Source organism: Phasianus colchicus, chromosome 3, assembly GCF_987193195.1.
Source record: "Phasianus colchicus chromosome 3, bPhaCol1.hap1.1, whole genome shotgun sequence".
Classification (NCBI taxonomy): domain Eukaryota; kingdom Metazoa; phylum Chordata; class Aves; order Galliformes; family Phasianidae; genus Phasianus; species Phasianus colchicus.
In genome coordinates, this window is record NC_143438.1 from 87,279,657 (window position 1) to 87,305,289 (window position 25,633).

Consider the following 25,633-nt stretch of genomic DNA (forward strand, 5'->3'; position numbering starts at 1 on the left):
ATAGACTTGTACACATTCAGTCTCATGAGGCGGTCTCGGACCTGCTCTGTCCTCACAGCAGGGGGGGATTTACCACCCCAGTCCCCACCCAGAGGTGTAGGGATGCAGGGCTCAGGGACGGAAGGAGTACTGGAGTCCTGGCTGCCAGTGAAGACCGAGGCAAAGAACTCATTCAGTACCTCGGCCTTCTCTTCGTCCGTTGAAACCAGTTCTCCTTTTACGTTTACCAAAGGAGGTACACTCGCTTTGGCCGAGATCATACAAACACTTTGGAAGATTTTATTTTTTTGCTGCATCTACTCCTGTTCTACATTTCATCCACAGTCATTAAGCTCTTGCTGTACATGGGACAGAGTACAGTATTAGCTGCTCTCTGTTGACTCCAGTACTTGTGGTAAGAACACAGTCACTCTGTCAAACTGTTAGACTTTGGATAAGAAAACACAAGGTTTTTAAAAACATGCTCCCAGAGCCAAGTTCAAACTGCACAAACTTTGCTGCCAGCCAAAGCTTTGCTGTAAATTATGCCTGTAACAGCCAAGACTAAAAACAGCAAGGCAGGCTTACACGTGTGTAAGTATTTCTTGTTTAAAGAAATTTTTAAAGGCTATTTCCATTGCTTGCACCAAATGGTGTGCTTATCAGCAGCTGTATATTTTTGACACACTTGAATTAAAAAAAAAAAAAAAAGGACAAAAAGTCAGACGAAGTCAAAGCAGTGTGAAACCTAGCACAATATCTGGATAGAAAGCTTCAGGTTGTCACTGATCTCTTCCATGCCTCTACTATTGCACTTTCAAGGTTCAAAACATAGGTCTCATTTAAATAGCCAAGTCAGGAAAAAAGAATAAAATAACACAGCTGGTAAATATCTCTATCTGGAGCCTAAAACTAATCCCCAGCGAGTCTGGGGATGGGATGAAAAACTGGACATGAGAGGCTTCATAAAACAGTGGGTAAGACAGCGGTAACACTTGCAAAATTGCAAGTGTTTCATAGGGAAACCATAAACCATAACTGAATAGGAAGCACTAACCAAAACATCCTCGCTGCAGAGTGAAATCTCTTTCACCAGATCCAGGACACAGACTGCCTCTGCTACAAACACTACACTCAAGTGCCCTGAAACTGAGCAGTGCCTGAAAGGGCTTACAATTAATTGCACACAGCAGAACATATGAAGATGGTAACCCCACTGAAACCACTGTCAGGGAAAATCTGGATGTCAATCAAGTCTATCATCTGCTGCAAATACAACGTGAAGCTGCGACGGCACAGAGACAAGAGCAACAAGCACCAGTAGTCAACTTCCGTAATAAAGTATGCGCTTTCGTTTCACAGCTGTTTACCAGCCCAGCCCGCTGCTGCCACGGGAGCCTCAACCGTGACAGCAGCATCCAGCAGCTGCCCCCGCCGCTGGTAGGGCTGGGGCACGGCTGGGCTGCCAGCCTGCAGCCCCTGCCACACCTCCACTCTCTTCGCCAGCAGCTAGAAAAACCTGCTTGGAAGAAGGGGGTAGAAAAAGAGGAAAAAGAAAGAAAAAGAGGGAAAAAAAAAAAAAAAAGAGAGAGGGGAGAGAGAGGGAGAAAGAGAAAAAAAAAGAAAGAAGAAGAGAAAGAAAAAATAACACCAAGAAAATAAGAAAGAAGAAAGAAAAGGAGAGGATGATGCAATGCTAGACCCTTAGAATGGGCTTAGCTGCAAGGCTCATGAGGGAAGTTAAGTGGATGGCTGGACGGATGGTTAACTGGGATGGATGGATGGACGAACGGACTAACGGGCAGAAAGACTGACAGACAGACAGACAGACAAATAGATAGATAGATAGATAGATAGATAGATAGATAGATAGATAGATAGATAGATAGATAGATAGATCCGCCCCTACCTGCCCCCAAGAGCCGCTCTCCGCGCGCTGCAACCGCCGCGCTCCGACCGCCACCCGTCTGCGCCCGCGGGGTGGATTTATAGCCCTCGCCCCGCCCGCCGGGAGGCGCTGCCCTCCGCCGCTGTTGTCCGTGCCTTCCCTGCGGCCGCACGGGGCGGGCCGCCACCCGTTTCGGGGCTCCGCCCGCCCGTCTCAGCGTCCCAGTGCCTTCCCGCCGCTTGTGGATGTCAACACCCCGGCTGCCAGATCTGTACCGGGTTCCTACATCTCGAGTGGGAGCACCGCCCCTCCACCAGTAACCCGGGTCCCCTCTCATCCTTCGAGCAGCCCAGCCGGGAGGAGACTAATTTCTACGTCTCTCTCCCGGGGAAGATTTGGGTGCAGTGAATGGCTAAGACCTGCCCTGCTTCACGAAGTGTTTACCGTGCCGGAAAAGAGTTTCACACAATTCAATGAGGAGAGGCGAGTTTGCACAAGAGGTTTTCCCAAAGACCCGAAGAGTAGCATTCCTGGGAAAGGCTGAGCAAAGGACTGCAACGGGGGAGGGGGATCCTCGTACAGGGGATCAAAATCATGGCTGTGTGTGTGCTACTATATAAAGATAAGCCTGCTTACCAAATTCTGAATTGCGAAACTTACACATTAACATGGCCACGAGGACTGAATGCTGCTTTCAGTAGAAACAAAATAACGCTGTCATACATTTCTAATGAAGTTCAGAGGGTGCAGCGGGTGCAACAAGTGCTGTGCGAGTTTCCCAGAGAACAGCTCTTTGGCAAGAAGCGCAGCTAATCGCTTATTCCAAAAAGAGGCCCTAGCCTGCTGAGTAAAGAGTATCTCTATATACACAGATCTGCTGTGTAACCACCCGCAAAGGGGCAGGTTGAATTGTGACAGCCTGCTCTGCTTTTCCGACTTTCTGTAAAGCACACTTAGCTCCATATGTGTGATTTCACATAACAGCCACTCTTCTATGACAGACTGCTGTGACCCAAACTATTGAAATCCACAGTGTGTTTTCATACTCTGTCGTGCAGCAACTTGAAGGGGAAATCAGAAATTCCTGATACTCTGAAACTCTGGTAAACTCTCAGCCTCTGTTTTCTCAGCTATACAATAAGCTTACTAAGTCCTATAAAAGCTTGCTGCTGTTCAGATGCATATTAGCTTCTCTCCTCCTAACCCTGCTTCTGCACCTGAGTCAAAAGTGCTGACTTTGGGAAAAGAAAACTGGAAATCTGGTTCTTTTTTTTTTCACTATGAAATAGCGAGAGACCATGCTGTGCAGCAGGAACTATGAAATATTAAGTGTTTACTAAATCTAAGTTCTCATCAGGTTTTCTTACCTTTGATTAGTTAATGTCTACAAGGGTGAATAGTGCTTCTAAAACAACAAAAGGAAAGCATTTGTCATTTTCAGACACAGACAGAACTGCTCTGTGTATGCTCTCTCTGTTTTTTTCATCACAAAAGGTCAAACAGTTTTCGTTCTCCTTTTAAACTGTGAGGCCAAGAAGCCAATGAAACCATGAAAAATCATTTACAACTGAGCTGATTTCAAAGTCAGATCTTCAAAATGAAGTCATCTAATAGCTTGGCTCTCTGTTTGTTATGGAAGATCTATCTAGATCAGTGCCTCCTAAAGTTATGGAACAAGTGCTAGAACAAAAAGATGGGCTTGACTAATTTTCCAAGGGATCAATCCTTTCTTCGTCTGATCATGAAACAAAATCGCTCGGAAGCATTCAGTCCTTCAGAAAACAGATCTAGGTTGGTGTCTGTGTGGTTTGGCCCACCCTCAAGTAGTTTTTCATTCTGCTGTGCTTGGCTGCTTTCTGGGGAAGGGGCTGAAAGCTCAAAAGGTTCAAACGGTATGAACCATTTCATATGCAACGAATGCAGACTTCTGCAGTAAAAACAAGAACTGAGATTGGAACAAACTACAGAGCTGGAATGAAGTGTTTTCTTTTGCTTTGACTTCTGCAGTTTGTTATTTAGATCACATGTAGTGTTGGACTCTCAAAAATGCTGGAGACAGAGAGGTTGCAGCCTCCAGGAGTCAGTAGCGGGGAACACGTGCATCCAGACTGAGACCCCTCACCAGCTCAAGCACAGTTCCTACCTATTCTGCTTGTTTATAATAAGAGAATAGCTGAGAATAGGCTGAGAATAACATAGTGATTCACAGGGCCTTTTGAGGGTGATTGGTGGATTGCAAAAGAAAATGCTGTTGTTCCAAAACCAAGTTAGGAAGTATTTTACTATGTGAAGATGTAATTGCTGAAGTTTGTACTTGGAGAGCCAAATCCTGCCATGTGCCAGAAAGGAACACAGCTGAAAGCTTGGGGAACCTCATTCCCTTGGCTTCAGGCAGACCACTTAGAAAACAGGGAAAACAGGAATTTCAAGGCTTAATTTGCTAGGGTGGCACTGCTGACAAAGCAGCAGGCAGTGCCTCAGTGAGCTTTCAGCCTGTGCTGGGCTGCACGACTGTGCACACTGCCTTCCCATGGTGGCTGAGCATCTCATGTACCATTCGCAGTACGTGCAGAGACTTGTGGACTGGAGAAACCACTGTGCTAGGGAGACAGGCCAGCTGCCAACCACAGGGGCCCACTGAAAAGCTAATGAGTGCTTCTACTTTAAATATTATTTTATTTAATAAACCAGCTTTATGCAGCTGGCATGCACTTAACTTTTTCAAATGAGCATTTCTGCGGGGAAGGCTGCCCAGCCACTGATTTCCATTCCTTTACCAGCTAACAGGCTGTTCAGAATTGCCTGAAAGCATCACTGCTCTCCAGTTCTGTCTTCGACTTCCAGTCGAGATGACAGCATCAGTCTCCCAAGATTTTTAGAAGTAAATAGGCATTGATTTACTGGTTTACTTTGTTCTAGTAAGCTGAGGTTTTGCACACCCAAAGAGATACGCACAAAGAAAGGAAACTGCATACTTCCATGCTTCCATGTTAGAGAAGGATTCACGTTCACTGCATAATCATATGTGCTGAGCAGAAACCTGCTTAAGTCTTCCAATACCTGAAAGTAACGATCTTTCAGAATTCAAAAAGCTCTTTAAAACCATTAACTAATCAATGCTTACAAGGCTCCAGGGAAAAGAAGATGGTGCAAATGAAGAACCGCTAGATTAGGGACCTGATCCAGTACCCACCGAAGGGCAGCAGTTTCATCTGTCTCAACATTATGGAAAGAGATTTTAATTATTTTACTGTTCTCCTTTCCTTGCTATGAAAGCATTAGCAGAGGAAATTATGGTGGTTGTGCTGCAGCAGTAAAGAAGGAAAAAGAGTTGAATGAACTTGGAGCACAGCATTATTTTTTAAAAAAAGAAGTCCCTTTCTTTAGAAAGCTTTCTGCACTCTATTTACATTTAAGCAGTGGTAATATTATTAGTCACTGCTAGAGTAACTGGGTGTTCCCTTGTTCTCACTAACAATACAGCTACATGTTTTATGAAAAATATACTTGATGTTTGCTGGTTCATGTAAAAAGAATTCCCTGTGTGACCCATCAAATATCACACCCTCTCCACTGGGAATTTTATTCTACTGGAGCTTTTGTTGTCTTTGGATCCCTTGATGATGCTGACATGGAGCCATACAGATCAGTTCTCCTCCAAAAATTATCCAATGCAGCTTTGAACTAGGGCACTGACCCCAATAAAAATTATAAATAAATAACACAATGGACTACAGATTCACATGCCCTTGTCACAGATTTCCCTGATATCATTTATATCCCCACATAAGTACTTATTTCCAGATTGGAAACTGCTTTTGGCAGGTTTATCTTTTTTCGTAAGAGCATAGATGTGAGATGACTCATTGGGCTTGCAATATGAACTTCCTTCCATTAGCAAAGGAAGTAACAGATTTTTTTTCATATATTTACTTAGAAAACTAGGGCATATTTTTTTTCCTAGGTATTAATTTGATGAATGGAGTGGCTAATTTTTATTTTGTTTTGTTTTGTTTACAAAGGTATGTCCCTTCAGGAGGTTTCTGGTGAAGCATTCAGGGGGTTTTGGTTGGAACGAGATGATCTTTCAGATCCCTTCTAATCCAAGCCATTCTATGATTTTTTTCAGAGGGAACATTTTTTGCAGGAAGTTCAGTGAACTGGCGTGACATCTATGAGCAAAATTCACAGCAGGACTCAACTGCTGAGTGATGGTCCCAGCCCAGAATCAGCACTCATGCTTTCAGTTCAATGCATGGGAACTATTAAAGTGCCTAAGAACTGGGTTTCAGAGAAGTCAACATGCTGAATGGCAAATATTAAGCCTACCCAAGAGAAAGTGCCAAGAGAGGCATGTTTTAAAATAGGTTTTATGTTTATTTCCACATAAGGTTTTTGGCTCTGAGTCATCTCCAAGAGAAAAATACCTATGAACCATGAGTCTTTGCTTTGACAATTACTGCCTCGTAGTCAATAACCCATGGATAATGCAGGCCAGATACCATACACATGCAGTTGAGTTGCAGCACAGCCCTCCTGCTTACCAGGAAAAAATCTCAACCACAGCCTACTCAGTGGTTATATACACATTGCACAACATTTTTCTTGCAATTTCTCTTGTTGATGCTAATGCATCTTGGAAAAAAAATCATCAAATCAGACAAAACCAGAAGAATTTGGTTCTGCGGCTCACAGATGTCATTTGAAAGGCTGGGAGATTGCTCCATATCCCTGCTACAGTAGGAAAGGGAATCAGTATTTACCACATAATACTCCGATTTTTCCAGTCCTCTTCCAAATAGGGCTCAGGTTCTAATATCTAGATTAAAGCAAAGAATCCATGAAGACAGCTTTTTTCAGTGTGTCTCTTGGGCAAAGATGGAGTCAACAGAGACTCTCTGAAACTTGCACACGATTAGACAAGAAGGAGGAAATCCCAAATGGGATTTCAATTAGGGTCTAGAACAACTCCTCTTCCTAGTACGGCAGTGGCTTGGCACATATCAAGTGGAAAAGGTCTGGATTTGGTGGCAGCCCAGAAGGGTTATCTTGTCCTGCTTTCAGCTGTGACAGAATTACTTCCTTTGTAGTGCCTAGTATGATGCTATGTTTTGGCCTTTGGAGAAAAACACTGTTGATAATACAGTGATGTTTTAGTTGTTGCTGAGCAGTGCTGCCCAGGCAGTGAGAGGGATGGAGGAACACAAGGAGCTGGGAGGGGACAGAACCAGGATAGCTGACCCAAAATGGCCAGAGGGATATTTCATACTATATTTCCATATATGAAAAAAACCCTTAAGACTGAGGGGAGTTGACTGGTGTTTTAGCTGCTGCTCTCAGACCATTTGAACATTGATTGGTGGGTGGTGAGCAGTCACTTTGTGCATCACTTGGTTTGTAAATATATATATTTATTATTACTATTATTTCTGTCTTCCTTTTCTGTATTACAAAATAGTTTTTACCTCAACTCAGGAGTTCTACTTCTTTTCTTTTTTTCCCGATTCTCTCCCCCATCCCACTGGGTAGTGGGGAAGTGAGTGAATGGCTGCATGGTGCTGACCTGCCTTCCAGGTACCACAACATGTCTTTGTTTGCTTGCGTGTTGATCACAGCTGGAGTGAAATGCACTGCTGCTAACTATCTTGCCTGATTTAATCTTGTGTTTTCTACTCAGGCAGGTTCTTTGTTTTTATCTTCTTTATCACCTGCTTGTCACAGAGCAGAAGCAGAAGAGTACCATTCACCATAGCCTGTCTGCATGCTGATGGCCCCTCTGGAAAGGGCATGGTGGCCAGCTGCTCAGTGGCCCTCTTGTTTTCCCAGGGCTAAACACAAAGCTGTACGAGCTTCTGAGAGATCAGAGAATAAGTTTTATGGCACCTGATAGCCCCTTTTATGAGGCTGTTTAGGCCTGTTGAGGCAATATTGCAATCTTCAGGCCTGTCCATCTGCTAAACGCACACGTACACACCTGTATATACAATGACAGAGCTGATTTGTTTAGGGATCTAGGCTAAACATACAGATGAATGCAGTACATTCCTTTTTAGGCATAGCTGTACTGAACGGGTATGAGATATTATTCTTGTCTTATTCACATTGATTCTTTTCATGCCAACGATAAGCAGGCAAGGAAGTACAGAGACCTGTTTGAACTAAAAGCAGCGCTGTAACCCTACACAGTAGTCAGAGGAGAAATGCAACATTGCACCTTTATAAAGAGTGGGAATTTTTTTGCAGATCTCAAAAGTTGATGATCTTCTCCATTCCATATCCAATGGTACTTTGCATTATTCAGGAAGGGTTTAATTTGACTGAAGAAATCATATTACAAAGTCTTCCTTTTGGCATGGGCAACTACTATTTTCTATGCCTCTTCTGAGAGTAGTGTATTTACTTCTCTTCCAAAAAGGACCTGCGAGAAGACAGGCTGCACAAGTCACTAACTTACTTTCTGAAAATTGTGTACAGAGAATATTTAACAGAGCCCAACTTATACCCATAGTTACACATCTAAGACTTCTTACAGCTGTAATCTGCTAAGCTGATGTCTTGGAGTGCCAAGACCTCCTCAAGAAAGCTGCTTTCACAGAGTAGGAAATAGGTATTATATTTACTTGAGCAGTAGGAGGAAAGCACTATGCACATCTATCCCATAGGCACAGCACTAAGAACATTAAAACTGAACTCGTTTGAGGGCTGGATGAGCAACATGTGTCAAGCCTGGAGTTTTCCACTTATTTATGTAACAGACTTTGCAGTGACTTTTATTCAATAGAGACATGACCAGGAAGATACAGGGTTTGAGTGTGTGCTCTGATAAGACAGACCATTCAGACTCAGTTATCACAGAACCTGGAAGCCACCAGAAAACTTCCTAACTCTAAACACTTTGGTGCTGGTCGAGTCGATTTACCTGTCAGTCAGAAAGCTCAGTCACTTCCTCCAATTCCTGTATTGACCCAGACAGAAGACATAATTGCAAGGTGATGTCATTGTTTGTGACCTTTATTTGGTGAAAAAAAATTGCTCCAAAACTGAAATACTAGTGCTCCCCACTTTCCTTTTACCCCTCATCTTTCATGATTATGTTTTGAAGGAAGTTTCTCTACTATCTATCAATTTGGAAGCTACTTTCTTCCCCCTCTCCTCACCTCCCACTCAGTCTTGCTGAAGTGTTGCTTTATGCAAAAATGCAGAAATACAAATACATGTGTGTACCAAAATGCTTCCTTTTTTTTTTTTTTTCACAGCATCTCTGAATATCCAACTCACATGTAGATGAACTTTTGAGCCCAATGGCCGAAGATGGCTTGAAATCAAGCAAAACAGGCTGTCCACTGCCCATCAGTGTAAAGTGCAACTAAGTATAAGTCAGAATTATTTCTCAGGTAGGTCTGATAAGAAAGATCTGTCTAATTTTTATAAGGCAATGACATGCCTGCTGTTTGAGAATGCACTTAAAAATATACACCTTTTGGTCTGAGAGCAGAATTACATAGCAAAAACAAAGACGAGCAATTAACTAAAAGAAAGTCTTGCTCAGCAAGACAGTCTGCTAAATGGTATAATTTGCTATCAGTTAGATGACTACTTATGAAGTGTTTGGTTATAAAAGCTGCTTTTAGAACTTGAACCCATAGCCAAAGAACACATAAAACACAAGCGCCTGTGTAACAAATAACTCAGATTTCCGTCCTGTCCCATATTCAGAGAAATGGAGGTTGATTCACTTTTTACAGCACAGGGGCTTTGTTGTAAAGAAGAAGGTGCTGCAGAGGTTATAGGACAATTATTGCAAATATAGATTGCAATCTAGTTTCAGGATCTCCTTAGAAAGAATTTGTCAAAGACCAGGTGTGCAATACTAAGAAGAAATAATGGAGTAGGGACAAGAGAAGGGAGCAATAGAAAAGCTAATTGCAGTTCTTGCAATAAAACTGAACATGCTTTGTTTTTGTCAGCCATTTCAAGACAGTTGCTCAAAATCAAAAGCCAGCTCTAAATCATCAGTTCATTTATTTAATAACTTTAAAGGCTGTTCTCTATTAAACAAGACATGGTAAATCTGTTTGAGATTAACAAATTGAATGAGTCAGAAAAAAATCCCACTTCGGTGTTAAGTTTGTCTTTTATGAGCTAAATCTCAAACAGATGCTAGGTCCACACCACGAAATGAAAACCAACCAAAATCCAATCTCTGTCCCTGGCACTAAGTGGCCCAAACTAGCCCCAGCTTCATGTCATAAGACCAGACCTATGCAGCAGACTGACCATATAAACATTGCATGGCACTTGGCCCTGCCTTTCTTCTGTGCTACAAGTGATGTCCCCGTACTTCTAACACATTATCATTATTTTTTCATCTGTTTTTCAGTTCAAAGGGTCGGAAATAATCTGAGGGAGGTGTTGCAATCCACAGAAGTGATGTTTTTATGGTACTAAGCTGAAGGGATATGCTGCACACCCCAGGGTATGAATGAGACAATACAAGCATGCTAGAAGTTGCAAAGCCCAATGGGATAGCCTTGGGGTGACACTGGACAAAAAAAAAATCAGCTTAGACAAACATTTTTTTAAAAAATGTGCAAAAATATAAAGAAAACACAAGTATTGTATTTTTATCAGGAAGGACAAATTAACGAAATATTAAGCAGTTCTCAATATGCTTGAGTAGTGGGAAAGCATCTGAAATCCAAATCACATTTCTGAAAAAACTTTATTTGACCTAAGGCAAAAAGAAGTAGAGAGACTCTTGCTCTAGGATTCATCTAGCTAGCGAAATCAGCAGAAATAAGTAATTGCTAGTTTGAGGTTCCTGATAAATGAAAAAGTCATATCAGTGAAGGGAGAGTGGTGGATATAATATAGCTTAGCTTTGGTAAGGATAAGGCAACCATCATTAAAAATATTCTTCTTTTCAATCTAATAAAGTATGGATGCATGAATGTGGCTAAAAGAAATGGATATACTGCTAAGATCAAAGTGTTCAATAATCCCAGCTGAAGGCCAGTAACAGGGGGATTGCTGCAGTGGTCTAGTATTGTTCAGGATTTTCATTTATTATTTGGATAATGAGATTATCATCATTTGCTGTATCCCACAGCAAATTCAAGATGGTGTTCATTAAGGGAAAGTGATTGCTACACCAAGGACCTTGTGAAATATGACTATTGTACTAAGAAGAACTTTACAATATCCAGCAGTGGAAGGTCTATGCCTGGAGTGGAATAATCCCATACATTGGAACAGGCTGGGAATTGAATGGCTGAGCCTTGGTGAAAGGGGATCTGGAGACTGTGGTTGATGCCAGAATGAATATGAGTCAAGAGACTGCTCTCACTGCGAATAATACAAAATGCACACTGAATTACATTAGAAATGTGTCCAGAATATTTGGAGAAATTGTTATCTCCTTTATTTATCTCTGATGAGACCAGTTTTGGATCTCCCAAGATATCAAGAACCTTAAAGAGCCTAGCAAAGATCTGCAGAGATAGTCAGGAGATTAGGGCGTATTACTTTCAGGAAGAAGGTAAAGGAGCTGGGATTGTTTAGACTTGTAAATAGGATTCACAGGGGTGAGCTAATAGCAGCCTACCTCTCTCCAAATGCAAACTGTGGGGGTGATGAAGCTAAATGTTCAGTAGCGGCAGAGCACAGAATCAAGCTATGGTTACAGACAGGTCAAGATTATCTTTAAGTTTAAGAAACTGGCATAACTAAGAAAACAAAAACAAGTTCTGCTAAGTGAATGTTGAGGTAAAGGGAAAGTGGTCAAAGGAAGGTGTATGGTAGATCACAGCAAGATTGGGACTACCACCATACAACTGAGAGTGGGCAGTGAGAGAGGCCAAGACTGCTATAAAGGTGTACTCTGAAGGTTTCTTCTTGCTGGCCAAAATAACCAATCACTGGCCTGAAATACCACAGTACAGCATGTCATCTGGGTATGGAGAGCAGGTTAATAATGCTAAAAGTTCAAGAAGGAAATTAAAAATGCAGAAATTTTGGTATACAGTAACATGATTATTAGCCATGTGTGGCTTTATTCCTTGCCCAAAGGGCAGTTTGAATTAGTGCTCTTCTAAAAAAGGATCAAACATATATTTTGTAAGCTCCAATAGGGTTTTGGTAGTAATAGGAATAATTTGGCCTGTGGAAAATTCAAGGATTTTGTCTACACAGAACTAGAATATACAATGCTTAATGTTGTTACTAGATTGAACAAACCAGTTCCTATGAAAAAATATATATATATTAGAGAATAATCTTCAGAGTTAAAAATCAAAGAAAATTTTGGAAGAATGTTAGCTATGGCAGACCCATGTCCTAAAGTTCTGAGTAAGTACCAGAGTCAAGACCTCATTTTTAATATGAGCAGGTCAATTTCACTTGAAAGCTGCACACATCATACTTTGATTTGAACAAATGGTGGATTGACAGTGGCAGAACTATTGTGCTGGGCTTAGATACTGATTAAAATGCTGTTTAAAATTACAGGTAGGGTTTGGCTGCACAGGCTATTTCCAGATTCTATTGTGATTGGAAAGGGAAGAGCTCACCAGGGAATAGAACTTGATTCAAAGACCATATAAGGGAACAGTAACTGGGACAGAGAATTCAGGTAAATATGCTAAGAAGAACAGGAAGGTAACAACTACTGAAGACTCTTGGGGCTATCTTGAGGGGAATGCAGTGGAAAGCGATAGTAATAATGCCTAGAGCTTGTCATTTTGCCCAAAGAACAGACGAAGTAGAGCAAGAAGAAACAACCCAAAGCACTAGAAAAACTGCATCTAAAATGCCAAGCTGTGTTTGTTAGCTGGAATATATAAGTTCTTCTGGTTTCTATCCTAAGATGCACGCAGGCACGTCACATTTATTTTTACTATATACTGTACTAGAAAGCCAGTAATTGTCAGCAGCACTCACAGTTCTGTGGGCATGAGTTCCCACTGTCTGTAGTCAAGATGCTCTTGCTTTCTTTGTCCTTCTTCCAATGGTTTGGTCACCAGTTATTGAATTAAAAAAGCAGCTATTCAGAAAGTCTGAACAGCAAGGTTTTGTTTAGCTCTATTTCCCTTATTGAACTCTGCAGGTATCTGCCAGAATAACCGAGGATTTAATTTAGCTTTTCATCACCCAGTGGTGAGATACAACATCTATGGATGCAAGGCCACAGGTGTTTAATAGCGTGTAGCAAAACTTTACAAATTTGGCTAATTATTATTCATTAACACTGATATTACACTGCTGGGTAGAGCTAAGGTTAGGAACCCTGCTTTGCTACAGTTTGATAAAAATGAATATCAAGTGATAGTTCATGGCAAAAATGTTCACTACTGAAACGGTGAGGGCATTTCCTGTCATCTTCTGGATTGGAGACTGGGGCCAGAGTCTGAGTCTTGATTGCTTCAATTAGTAATTACAAGTATTAAAGCTCACATAAATATTAGCATTGCAGAATTAGTAGATTTTGAATGCACGCAGACACACTTTTTAGAAAGACCTGAATGCATTAATCCTCCTACTGTGGTACCAGGGAACCTTGCAAAAAGGGAGAATCTAACCACCAGAAAACCACCCTGTGTCATGGAGATCTCATTGGATTTCCTCGCCTTTGGTGATACATCTGAGTCACAGATTATTTAACAGCATGATTGATACTGACTTCATCCTGGGAAAAAAAATGTAGGTATCTACTGAAATTTTGATGTCTGAGGCCCTATGTCTGAAAAGACACTTTGTGTCCCTTCAGCTCAGAAAGATATTGAGCAAACTGATAAGGAATGTCATGGAGAATATTAGTTACTGAATGCAAGATTTCCTGTTTAGCATGCTTTCCCTGCTGGAATGCATTTATTGCTTTGTTTGTCCCTCACATCATAGGTTATTTTGTTCTCAGACGGAGCTCTTTAAAAATTATCAGAATTTGAAAGAGAACAAAAATATGTTGCATTTTTTATGGCTAATTTTCAAACATGGTATTTCCAGTCATATTTGGATAGAACTTCAAAGCCGTTTTGATAGAATCTTAAATAATGTGAAAACAACAACAACAACAACAACAAAAAACCCCTGCACCTAATGGAGGGAAGGAAAGTCCTGACTGTAACCAGATACAACTTTGTGAAAAGCATAAACATCTGTTTGTAGTGTTATTTAGAACTGCATAAATTACAATCCAATCTTGAGCATGTCATAAAAATAGCATTATGTAGCATGGACAAAATTGGAAACTATTAGTTTTGTCTACAGAACCATTGGTTGATTCTTTCTACTGGGTTATCACTGCCATTATCTCTAAGACATAAAAGCCCCCGGGAGCCTAATTTAATCTCATATTCTATCTATCTATGCCACTTGATGCAGATTTGCAGCGACTGGGAGAAGCGATAGATCTTTGCCCCTCCAACAGCTGAGGAGCTGTTTACTGTGACGTGTTTTCATCTGTGAAAGGAGTCTCTGTAGGTTGTCTCTGTTTCTATTACAACCTCAAGACAGAGGCTGAAAGCAGACTTGAGCTGCTGAAGGCTCATTTTTTACTCATCTTTCATCACATTAGTGCTCTTTGCTTAACCTTAGTCTTGGTCAAGCAGAAGGCTCCAGGTGCAGACTTGAAAGTCAGCTCTCAGCCCTTCTATTTGCGGGTGTGATGATTTTCTAATATTGGCCCACAGGCTGCTGAACTATCTGAAGGAAACCCACCTGGTTCTCTGACGTGATCTGGTGTAATGACAAGGTTGCACATGGAGGGGATTTGTAACCTCTGCTGCTGGAGGTCAGCCTCACCATAAGGTTAAATCCTTCAAGACTCTCTTACTGGATGAAAGAATCCCAGGCTTGGCTTGGACCCTCCTTCACACAAAACGGCAAGAGCAGGTTATCAAAGCTGTCTGTGTGGGGCAGCTGCTGCAGAAAACATACACAAGAAAATGTATCCGTGCAATTCAAAGGCTTCAAAGGAGTGGCTGGCTGCTGGAAATAGCCACTTAGAGTGTTGCAGACTGAATGTACTCCCTGCATAGATGATTACACTGAGCCAGACAAAGAGTGAAAGCACAAGAGGAAAGAAAAAGTGGCTCATGATAACTGCTGGTATCGAGCATGTCTGGGGTTCAGCAGAAGTTTGTCAGAACAGAACTGTCTTCAACAAAAAGGGAAATATCCTTTTTCCAGCAGCTGCAGGGTACTATTGAATTAGACATTTTTAGAGCCACGTCGTCATGCCCATTGCCAACATCCAGCAGTGATGTACTCAAGAGTTTACTTGGCTCAGTATCAAACCCCTCTGAAATAATCTTTAGAGGTCTCAGCCAGTACATTCCCTGGTACTGCAGAAAAGCAGAGCCAGGGCACAGGGGTGTGATGCTGAACACGAAGATTCAGTAAATATTTAAGATCAGGATTAGTCACTATTTTAAAACACTTTCATCTGATAATCATTCATATGTGCTGTGACATCCAAACTCTTTCCCATAGTTAACTAACAGTAATGGCTCAGTCTTGCTGAGGAAACAAGTAGCCAAGATGACAGGAGCTCACGGAGGTCCTATATTGCTGTACAAAGCAATGACACAAACTGAGTAACTCTGAAGTTGAACAATGTCTTTTCCTGTTTATTGCTTTGTTCCCAATCTACTGATGGTGCAAATATTTGGAGAAGAAAAACAGCATAAGCACCAGAGGATCATGTGGAGAAGGGAGGGTAAGGCATCCTGGAAAACAGGAGATGTGAGCCTGCAAGTGGCTAGAAAAAGCTCTGAGCTAACTTCCTACAGAGAGAGGATTAAGGAAACTCAGGCAGTTTCTTGTATTTGCAACCACAGCAGCACAAGACTTCAAAACAGTGGGCCTAAAGCACTGTGCTGCTGCGTAACGGGGACTCATTACTAGATAAAAGCACTATTGGAAGTATTGACTTACTGTGTATGTTTGAAAAAACAAGCTACTAGCCTTAAGAAATTGAGCAGGAATCAAGGATTTACTCTACTGACAGGAAGCCAGAGTTGAAAGGAAATTCTCTGCATTTTACTTTTTTTTTTTTCCCTCTTAAAGCAGGAAGGATGCCAAGCAGCTTCAAGAGGAAAGAATAGAACCTCTATTTTCATATCAAATTACAGAAACCAGAGTTGAAGTGGACTCAAAAGAGGAATCTGTCTCCTTGTTTAGAAGAAGAACCAGGTAAAGCTTGCCATTCCTTATCAAGTTTGTTTAACCCCTTTTAAAATCCTCCAGTAAATCCCCCAGTTTGAACATTCTCGAGACAATGTCTTCTGAGACATATTGCTTGAAGATTTTTTTCTATCTTTTCTTTCTATTAGTTCTTTCTTATCATAGCCTGAGGGCATCTAGAAATCAAGTTTTCCTTCTGGCACATACTGCTCTTGAAAATACTTCCATGCCCAGAAGGGCAGGCAGTTTGGCTGCTTTCCTTCTCCTCTGCGTTTCAGTGATGTTTCTGTGGTTGTCTGTCTTCTGGACGCCTTTTGGAAAGCAAAACAAGCTTAGTTTTGAGAACAGTTCCTCATAAATCATATTTCCTGAAGTGCTTGCCAGGTTCATACGTAGTTCTTTTCTCAAGTCTCTCCGTGCTCTTTGCATTCTTTTTTTTTAAAGGGCAGTATTCAAAGTTGGCACTGAGTTCTGGAAGTCAGTGATGCTGATGAGTGTCTCTCTAGGTTTGTTGTTCAAAGGGGAAAAATGAACTACAGAATTTACCTCCCAGATCTGACTTAGAGCACTCCCATTAATGTGTTCCAGGATGACATCTGCTTAGTTGCACAACTGTTACTTTCTTTTCAATGTTCAGTTTGTAGATCTCTTTCTGTGCTATTGCTGTCTTTATGTCTTTTCCTATTTGGGCTATGATTTCTCCCTTCTAAGATAGTAACAAATAAATTTAGATAATTCCTTCTCTTCCATGTGATCATTCCGAATGTTGAACTTGTCCCTGCAGGTTGAAGCCAAGTGATTACTGTAAGTTATAGCTCTGTTTTACAGTGATATAAATCACTAGCTAAAGGGAACTATTTAATGTGTCATCCTTGCTGGGTAGCAATTATTGCAACCTTCTCTGGGACACCTCACTAAATTTTAATAGTTGCTTTAGAGTAGCTTTATCCAGTCTATGCATTCCTGCTTTCCTTATGAGAATATTATACAGAAGTTGTACCCAAAGTTTTATTGCAAATGCTATAAATCATGTCAGTTGCTTCTTTCTCATCAGCTGGCTGCGTTGTGGAGTCAGAAAAGAACCTTAGTTCCCTTGACATGCTTTATTCTTGACAAAATGGAGCTGTTCATTTCTGAGCACCACCTTATTTTCCAGGTGTTTATACGCTGTTTGTTCCAGTAGCTTTCTGAGCTGAGCTGAATTCCCTGCATTTGTTCCTCTTCTTCACTTCTACCTCTTGAGATGCAGATACGATATTCACCCTCCATGAGCCCTCAGAGCTCACCTTATTGCTGTTTACTTGTGAATCATAGAATCATTGAGTGGCTTGGGTTGGAAGGAGTCTCAGAGATCATCCAGTTCCAGTTCCAACCCCCTGCCATGGGCTGGTTGCCACCCACCAGATCAGGCTGCCCAGGTCACCATCCAACCTGACCTTGAACACTTCCAGATTCATTAATGATTCTATCTTTTAAGGATTTTTTCTTACAAAAGCAGGTAAAGTACACACTTCATGACACACTTACTGGTTCCAATTATATTTTTCTATGTCCTCTTCCCAAGGTTTGCAGCTGATTTATATAAATCGTTTCTCCCTCCATTGTTATTTTCACCACCATTTGGTATTTCCAAACCGCCTATGCCATCTTTGAATTCTGCACAAGGAGCCAGAGTTTTTGACAGGACGTTGACTGACTTTTGATAACATAGCTCCTACTTTAACAATCTATCATTTGTCATCAGCATGCAGTGAGCAACCAAAGAGCTCTCTTAAGTGTGTATTGCCAGACACAATCCCAGCAATCAGTGCTGGTAGAAAGAGAAGACTATGCAGCAAAAGAGGTAGGAAGAAGTTGGATGAAAACCAGAAAAAAAACATAGAATTGTTATCCACGTTCTTCATAAATGCAGATGTCTTTTTGCTTCTAAAGATAGAAGATTTTGCCAACAGAAACAAACAAAAAATCTAATGAGTGTGAATATTCCATCTAATAAAGTAAAATTTGCAAAGCACAAATAACTTTTGCTTTACTCTCCACAAATATGTTTGCTTTAAAAAGTCAGCAATACTCTAAAACAGTACTATGCAACAAGCATCTATTATAAACATACTACTGATCATAACTAACTTTTTTTTTTTTAATTTGAATAAAAATTTGGAACAATAATGACATTTCCTATAGCACTGTTTCTTTACAAAGCAGAATAACACTACACTACAGCCCAAAGATGGCTGCTGTCTTTCTACATAAATATTGGCCTTGTAAAAGTTTGGTTTTTTGTATTCTTACTTGCTTGTTTTGGTAAATATTGCTGTCTACATTCAAAAATAATCAGCCTGAGTTCTCCAAAGGACATCATAAAAAACTGGAAAAATGTTCAGGGTATTTTTAGTTGCCCTGTAGAAACCTTGCAGCATGCCTATTAAATGTGGTATTAATAATTTGCAAATAATAAAAAATAAAATCCTTGAATCAAGGCAGACTGAAGAAGAAGGTCTTCCATTGAAATTCTTAAGAACAGAGTAGCAATGAGGGTATGAATGAGGGTACTTAGCATAAAATCTCTTTTAAGAGGAATTAGCAATGCTAGACAGTGCCTGGTACGTAGAAACATTGTTTGTTCACTAAATTGTGCAACCAAGGAAAGATTCAGCAAGTGATGACCACCTATACTCTGCAAGAATAAGTAAAATTCCCATCAAAATAGTATAATTATTCCTTAATCGAGTCTTCTTTGAATTATTTCTTTTCCCAAAGTGAAAGGATTTGGGTGACCTTCTCAGGGCATCGTATTGAAGTATGTTTTGTTTATTGAGAACTTCAGAAATAGCTTGGACCAAAATGCATTTTTTTGCTTAATAAAATGTATCTGGACTGTTTCCATTACCCTCCCACTCACTGAAGCCCACAGGACTAGATGGGTGTAACAAAAAGAAAATTTGGCCGTTGACCTGCAAGTTCAGTGACTCATATGAGATCACCCAAAACTGGTTCCCTGGTATGTATCTATAGCAGAGAGCTGCTCCTAATATCGAGCTTTCCAGCTACCACTTAGCACATGGGAGGTATCTTGAGATAGGACCTTTCCAGATGAGTCACAGAATAATAGAATGGCTGAGGTCGGCAGGGACCTCTGGGTTCTCCTCCTGCTCCTGCTCAAGCAGGAACACCCGGAGCAGGGGGCTCAGGATTACATCCAGGTGGCTGTTGGAAATCTCCAGGGAGGATGCTCCACAATTTCTCTGAGCATCCAGCGCCAGTGCTCCATCACCCACACAGCACAGAAGTGCTTCCTGATAGACAGAGCCTCCTATGTTTCCATGTGTGCCCACTGTCTCTTGTACTGCCAGATTTGCTGCTGAGCTTAGTGGGTGATGTTTTGGCTTAGAGATAGGACATTTTTTGTAACATTCTCATCTCTGTGTTTTTGTTCAGATCCTCTAAATGAGATCTGTGAGTCCTTTTCCATTCTTGACAGTGTGCAATACTATATGACCTATGCATTTTATTTCAGGATACCAAGAGAAATTAAAGATGAATATTTTCTAATCACTATCCAGATAACTTGGCTGCTAGCTTAACAGAGAGTTTTCTTATTTTCTCAATGAGGAAGCTAAGTATTCTTTCTGCCTGGAAAAAATTAATAAGAAATAATGTTTCAGAGAAAATATTTCATCTCAACTGGGGATTAGATTTGTTTCAACTAGGATAATCCGGAATCACAAAAATGCACACATCAAGAGTGCCTGGTGACATGTGTGTATAGGTGAGACTGACTCATAAAAGTGCACTCGAGGCTTTTTTACAACAGTATTTCATAATGTATCAGATCTAAAACAAAGCAGGATTTGCTTGCCTCCTGGGATCACTGTGTACATACAGAGGAAACAAAAGGCTTACATCTTTCAACACAAAATATTTCAGTATAAATAGTTCACAGAAATGCAGCTAATCTCTCAGGCCTTCTGTCAACCAGCTGCAGAAGAGGGAGGAAGGAAAAAGCCTTTGGAGAGGGACATCTTCAGCATTCAGGGTGGGCTTTTTTTTTGTAGCATAAAGCCCACATCAGAGAAGCTTGAGGGGAAATTTAGCAGTAGAGCTTCTTTCAAATACTGAAGACCATGTCTTCTTTTTTCCTGTCTGTAGAATAGGCTGTGCTTTGGGATTATCTTCAGCCTGTTAAATAAAGGACACCCAGGGAAGAAATTGAGGCAATGAGCCCCTGACTGCCAACAATACAGAACCATTTTTTCCTCTCCTTGGATCTATTCTGGAGTTATCCAACTAGTTCTGCATAAGACAAAGCCCTGTCATGGTGTTGGTGACACTCCCCCCAAGCAGCTTTTCTCGCTATCAAGGAGGGTTATATTCAACTGTATTTATCTCCTTCTGCCTTGTACTGCTATTATCATGTCTCTGATGGTTTTGAACCATAGTTCCCAGTTATGTGCCCTCAGCCTCATGCTATAAAATCATCAGCTTGGTGGACCTTGTGGTAGGAGCTAGTGATCACTTCCTATAATGGATAAGTATTTAGGGTTGTAAATGTGGCTCCACCGGAATGCACTACTGGTTTCCTGATGCCTGATGAACATTTCAGTGAAACTGCAGTATTTAAAGTGCAGAAAGACAAATCCTATCAATCTACTCGACCATCTAATATCAGCCACATAAAATTGTCTTAGACGTATGCAAGGAAGAAGGTAATCTGAAAGTCAAAAAAGGGAAGGCATCTGGGGTTGGCATTGTGTATGTAATTTTGAGGTGCACTGACTGGTTAAAACAGCTTAATGTTTCCATTAAAAAAACAAACAATCAAACAAAAAAACAAGATTACATAAAGCATCTAAACAAAAATTTGATGGTTAACCTCATAAAAAACCTTCCTCATGTGTTAGGTTAACAAAGTTCATAGGACTTGTATTAACTCCTCAGGTTACCCAAACTAGGTGACCACAAACCCCAGAGGACCGATCTTTCGAATTTCAACTCTTTGAGAGAAAATTAATGGAAATCAGGGGCAGAACCGGGGAAAAGGAAGAACAGATGAGTACTTTTGCTTATGTGCTAGATACACATGCAGAACATATATTTTTCTCAGCTTTGCTTCAAGATGTTGTATTTGGCAGCACATTAGCCTGGGAAGAAGGAGTAGCCTACGGAGTGTTTAAAATACCCTTTCCTTTGGATACTTTAACTGGTGATATAGCTACTGAGTGTGCAAGGACTACATTACAATGATCCAGAGGCCTAAGAGCTCAAAGCTGTAAAGATAAGGTGACAGCAATCAATGGCAGTCAGGTGGATTTGTGGTCTCAGCGTTCTCCTTCCATGAGGGCTGTCACTGCTTGCAGTGAGAGAGAGTTAAGCTCATTTTCAATGTGGGCAGCAAATGGAAGGAGAGGTTGCCTTCATTCAGTTCCTTTAGCAATTGCAGCAACATGACTGATGTGGTGACAGTTAGAAAAAAGAAGAACTTTCCAGGAGAGTTACAAAATTGTGAAAAACAGTTTCTGCTAGCTTAGTTTATCTCTCTCTTTTAATATGTACACCCCCTGCTGCTACAAAGAGGATAACAAGAAGGTTAGTTCATTCAGCTGTGCTGGGAAGAGGTTGGCTTCCCTGCTGGTGGGCTCTCTGCAAAGCATTTGGTCCTCTCAAACAATGGCAAGCTGGTGGGAGAGGTTGTGAGCAGAGGTGCTTACATATAAGGAAAGGCCAGGAGTCACTTCTTAGCCTTTTAATATTTCAGTTGCACAGGGACAAAGGCTGCTTTATGCATGGCAAAAATAATGTGAAAAATAACAGACTGTAATCACCCACTGAGACCTGCTCTACTTTCAGTTGAATACCCATGTTTTCCCTATCAAAATCATGGTAGCACCATTGTATAAGACTTCCAGTGTTGAGCACACCACAGCAAAAGCACATTTAATCAAGCAAACCAATCTTCCTGTGGCCAGACTTTGGACAGACCTCAGGAACTCCAAGCCCCAGGCTTAGCATACAAAATCCTCACAATGAAATCCAGAGATAAGATTCCCAAAATAGTGCACAAACATGATTTAAACAGCGGAACAAGGGTTGCCTAGAGCTCCACAACAGAGAATATTAGATGCATATGTTTGCTGAACTGCTATCCTGCTCTGGATTTATATGGTGGAAATAAAAGAGAATTGGAGTTATCTCTACCACTTCTACTTGGGACGAAGAATCTTCTCCTGAAAGGCAGATGACCTCTTTGTACTGGCTATCCTTCCAACCCAGCTTCCAAGAACAACATTCTGCTCGTCTGTGGCATCACCTAGCAGTGCTATGCAGAGATGCTTTGCCATTATTCATTATGTACCAGTACTGCTGGTGCAAGCAGCATTGTAGGAAAGAGTTATGAACCTGTATGAGACAGTTTCTGCTTTTATATCCCATCTTTTTGTCAACTTTGGCCCAACATGAACCTGGGTGATCCTATACCTACCTAGTTTCTAGATCGCAGCACTCACTAGGGATTTGTCTCACTTTGCTGTGACAGTTACCAAGTTACACAAATCACAGGTTGCTCCAAGGATCTATGGTGATTGAATATAGGATTACTAGTGGTTTGACTGGTGGTTTGACATCTTCCAAATCTCAGAAGGATGCCTGGCAAGGTGGACACCAGCCCTGCTAAGTCCTTTCCTTGGATTTGGGCTATGGTCAGAATCAACTTGGTTTAGTTTTTATTGGACCATTTTTACTACATATCACAGAATCACAGAATCACTGAATTGCCAAGGTTGGAAAAGACCTTCAAGATCATCCAGTCCAACCATCCACCTATCACCAATAGTTCTCACTAAGCCATGTCCCTCAACGCAAAATCCAAACATTCCTTAAACACCTTCAGGGTTGGTGACTCCACCACCTCCCTGGGCAGCCCATTCCACTGCCTGACCACTCTTTCAGAGAAGTAGTATTTCCTAACGTCCAGCCTAAATCTCCTCTGGTGCAGCTTGAAGCCATTCCCTCTAGTCCTGTCACCAGTTACACAAGAGAAGAGGCTGACCCCCAGCTCACTACAATCTCCCTTCAGGTTATAGAGAACAATAAGGCCTCCCCTGAGCCTCCTCTTCTTCAGACTGAACAATCCCAGCTCCTTCAGCTGTTCCTTATAAGGTCTGTGCTCCAGACTCCTCACCAGCTTTGTTGCCCTTCTCTGAACACGCTCCAGGGCCTCAATGTCTTTCTTGCAGTGAGGGACCCAAAACTGGACACAGTACTTGAGGTGCGGCCTCACCAGAGCTGAGTACAGGGGGACAATCACTTCCCTGTTCCTGCAACACTCTTTCTGATGCAAAGCAAGATGGCATCGGACTTCTTGGCCACCTGGGCACACTGCTGGCTCATGTTCAGTCTAGCATCAATCAACACCCCCAGGTCCATTTCCTCTACACAGTCTTCTAGCCACTCTGCCCCAAGCCTGTAGCATTGCTTGGGGTTGTTCCGGCCAAAGTGCAGGACCCTGCATTTGGCCTTGCTGAAACTCATCCCATTATGAGTATGCACGGCTCACCTTTGTGTTTTCCCTATCAACCTTTCCTCTGCCTACAAAGATTCATTTTCGGGAGAAGCAAAGCCTAGAAGAGATAATTTCCTGCTCATTCTTGAGTTATCTAAGTCTACTTCAGAAAGATCTGTTCAGTTGAGATCTATTCTACAGATCTGTACTACAGATCATATATACAAGACAAACCTGTCTTCCAGAGGGCTTTGATCTGTGTACTAATCTTAACCTTCTCCTAGTTGCTTTCATGCTATTACACTCTCTTGGGAAACTAATCCATAAACATCCTAGCTCCTGGGCAATTGACAGAGCATTTGTTTTCAGTTCTCATTTAAATACACATATATGCTCTTCTCTTTGGAGTCTGCGCAAAGCTCTACATGGTGTACTGCACTGGACACTAAAACTAGCACAGTTGGCTTAAGTTTGCCTTTTTCAAAGGTTTTCCTCCCCCTTCTCTCTTTTGAGAAAAACAAAGACTTTTGTATCCTTGTGGCCAAAATGTTTCAAGAAGGGGAACTGCAAGTCATTAAAAGCCCTCATCACCTCTCCCACTGCAATTTGGAATCAGTTTCTCAGACAAGTATGAACACATGACAATTCTATGGTACTTTCCTGTATATTTTACTTTTCAGAGCATTCCTGAGGGAATATCTGGGAGCAGAGATAAGCATTCATATGATTTCACCTGCATATCTCCAGAAATTGTAGCACTGTAGAATTCCTTTCACCACCTGTGAAAAAGAATTCCTGTATCATCAACAGTGTGTTTTGGTTTTCCCTCTCAACCTCCAACATTTTCATGATTTGCACAATGACTTCTGGCAATAACAAAGTGAACATATCTGCATTAGAAAAGTGTCTTTTCAATTCAGAATGCAAGAGATGATTGATTATCTCTGGAAATGGATGAAGAGACTCTTGGGAGAAAGAGAGAAGGACAGGAGGACAAAAATGCATTAAATATAAGGTGTAGGGAAAAAAGCACAATAGAGAGGCCCAGCTGACTCCAAGCTGAAACAAATACAGGCACAGAGATATGTGTAGTAGCAAAATTTTGCTTCCTGAGTCAGCCTGATCACAGGACTTGCTCAGTGACTGTGCTTGTGAAATAGCAACAGAGCCCAGCAAGTCTAAATAACAAGTCCCCTATCAGAACTACAGCGATAGCAGCAGCAACACTCCCACTGTCTTGGGAAAACCTTAGAGTAGAAATAAATATGTTCAAATATGAACATATAAGGAGAGCTGTTATCAAAATATTGAGTAAGAAAGCTCATGAAGTTTCAGCTGTGCCCATTTAGTCACCTGATACCTTATCTGGAAGCCAATTCTTCCAGTCTGCCCAGGATCCCAACCAAAATCAAAGACTGTTTCCTTTGCACTGGTGACTTTCAATATAGGTAACCTCTGGCACAGGGCCCCCTGCTCCTGTCTGGCATGACAGAACATGCTACATGGACCAAGGTGGTCCATACCTTGGATATCCATAATAGTTGGTAGCACTATGTCATAAGCAGATATCACTATAAGGAGCAATCAAAGATCCAATGTGTAACAAGAACTTTGCAAGGAATAGGAAAGGTAGTCCTTATTTGGGTCCTGGCAAGAGACATTTTTCCAAAATTTGATGTAAATTCTGCTCCTATTCTCCATCACTGAATGCTTATAACTTAGCAATGTTATATCCATGAGATAGAACTAGCTAACCAGTTCCCTAAGAGCAAGGCATAGAGAAGCTAAAGTATATATATATACATAAATATAAATATCATTGCTGTGGAAAGCCTGCAGCAAGTGCTCCAGATGCAGGGGAAGTTGCAAGGACAGCTGCAGGAGCTCCTGACATTGTTCTGCTGCCCACCTGTTGATGGAGCCATCTTGGTGCCACCACACTTGCAGCCACCCACAGCTCTTCTGCCTGTTCTCATTCCCTTGGTCATTTGGCACATAGGAACCAGAGCAGACCCAAAGGTCATTTGGCCTCAGTGATGGCTGAAAACCTCCAACAGCTCTGCTCTCCATGGCAGCAAACAGCCAGG

At 41.4% G+C, this 25,633-nt stretch overlaps 1 protein-coding gene across 2 annotated transcripts in view; it reads right to left on the bottom strand.

Moving 5' to 3' along the window:
• The window catches only part of NDRG1 (N-myc downstream regulated 1), a 41,030-nt gene extending 38,982 nt beyond the window's left edge, over positions 1 to 2,048 (bottom strand). The window contains exon 1 of one of the 2 annotated variants that reach the window (XM_031591247.2): positions 1,889 to 2,048. The gene's annotated coding sequence lies outside the window, so the exon portion shown is untranslated. The remainder of the gene's footprint in view (positions 1 to 1,888) is intronic. The other variant, XM_031591248.2, reaches the window with a different exon arrangement.
• Positions 2,049 to 25,633: the final 23,585 nt, after the last annotated feature.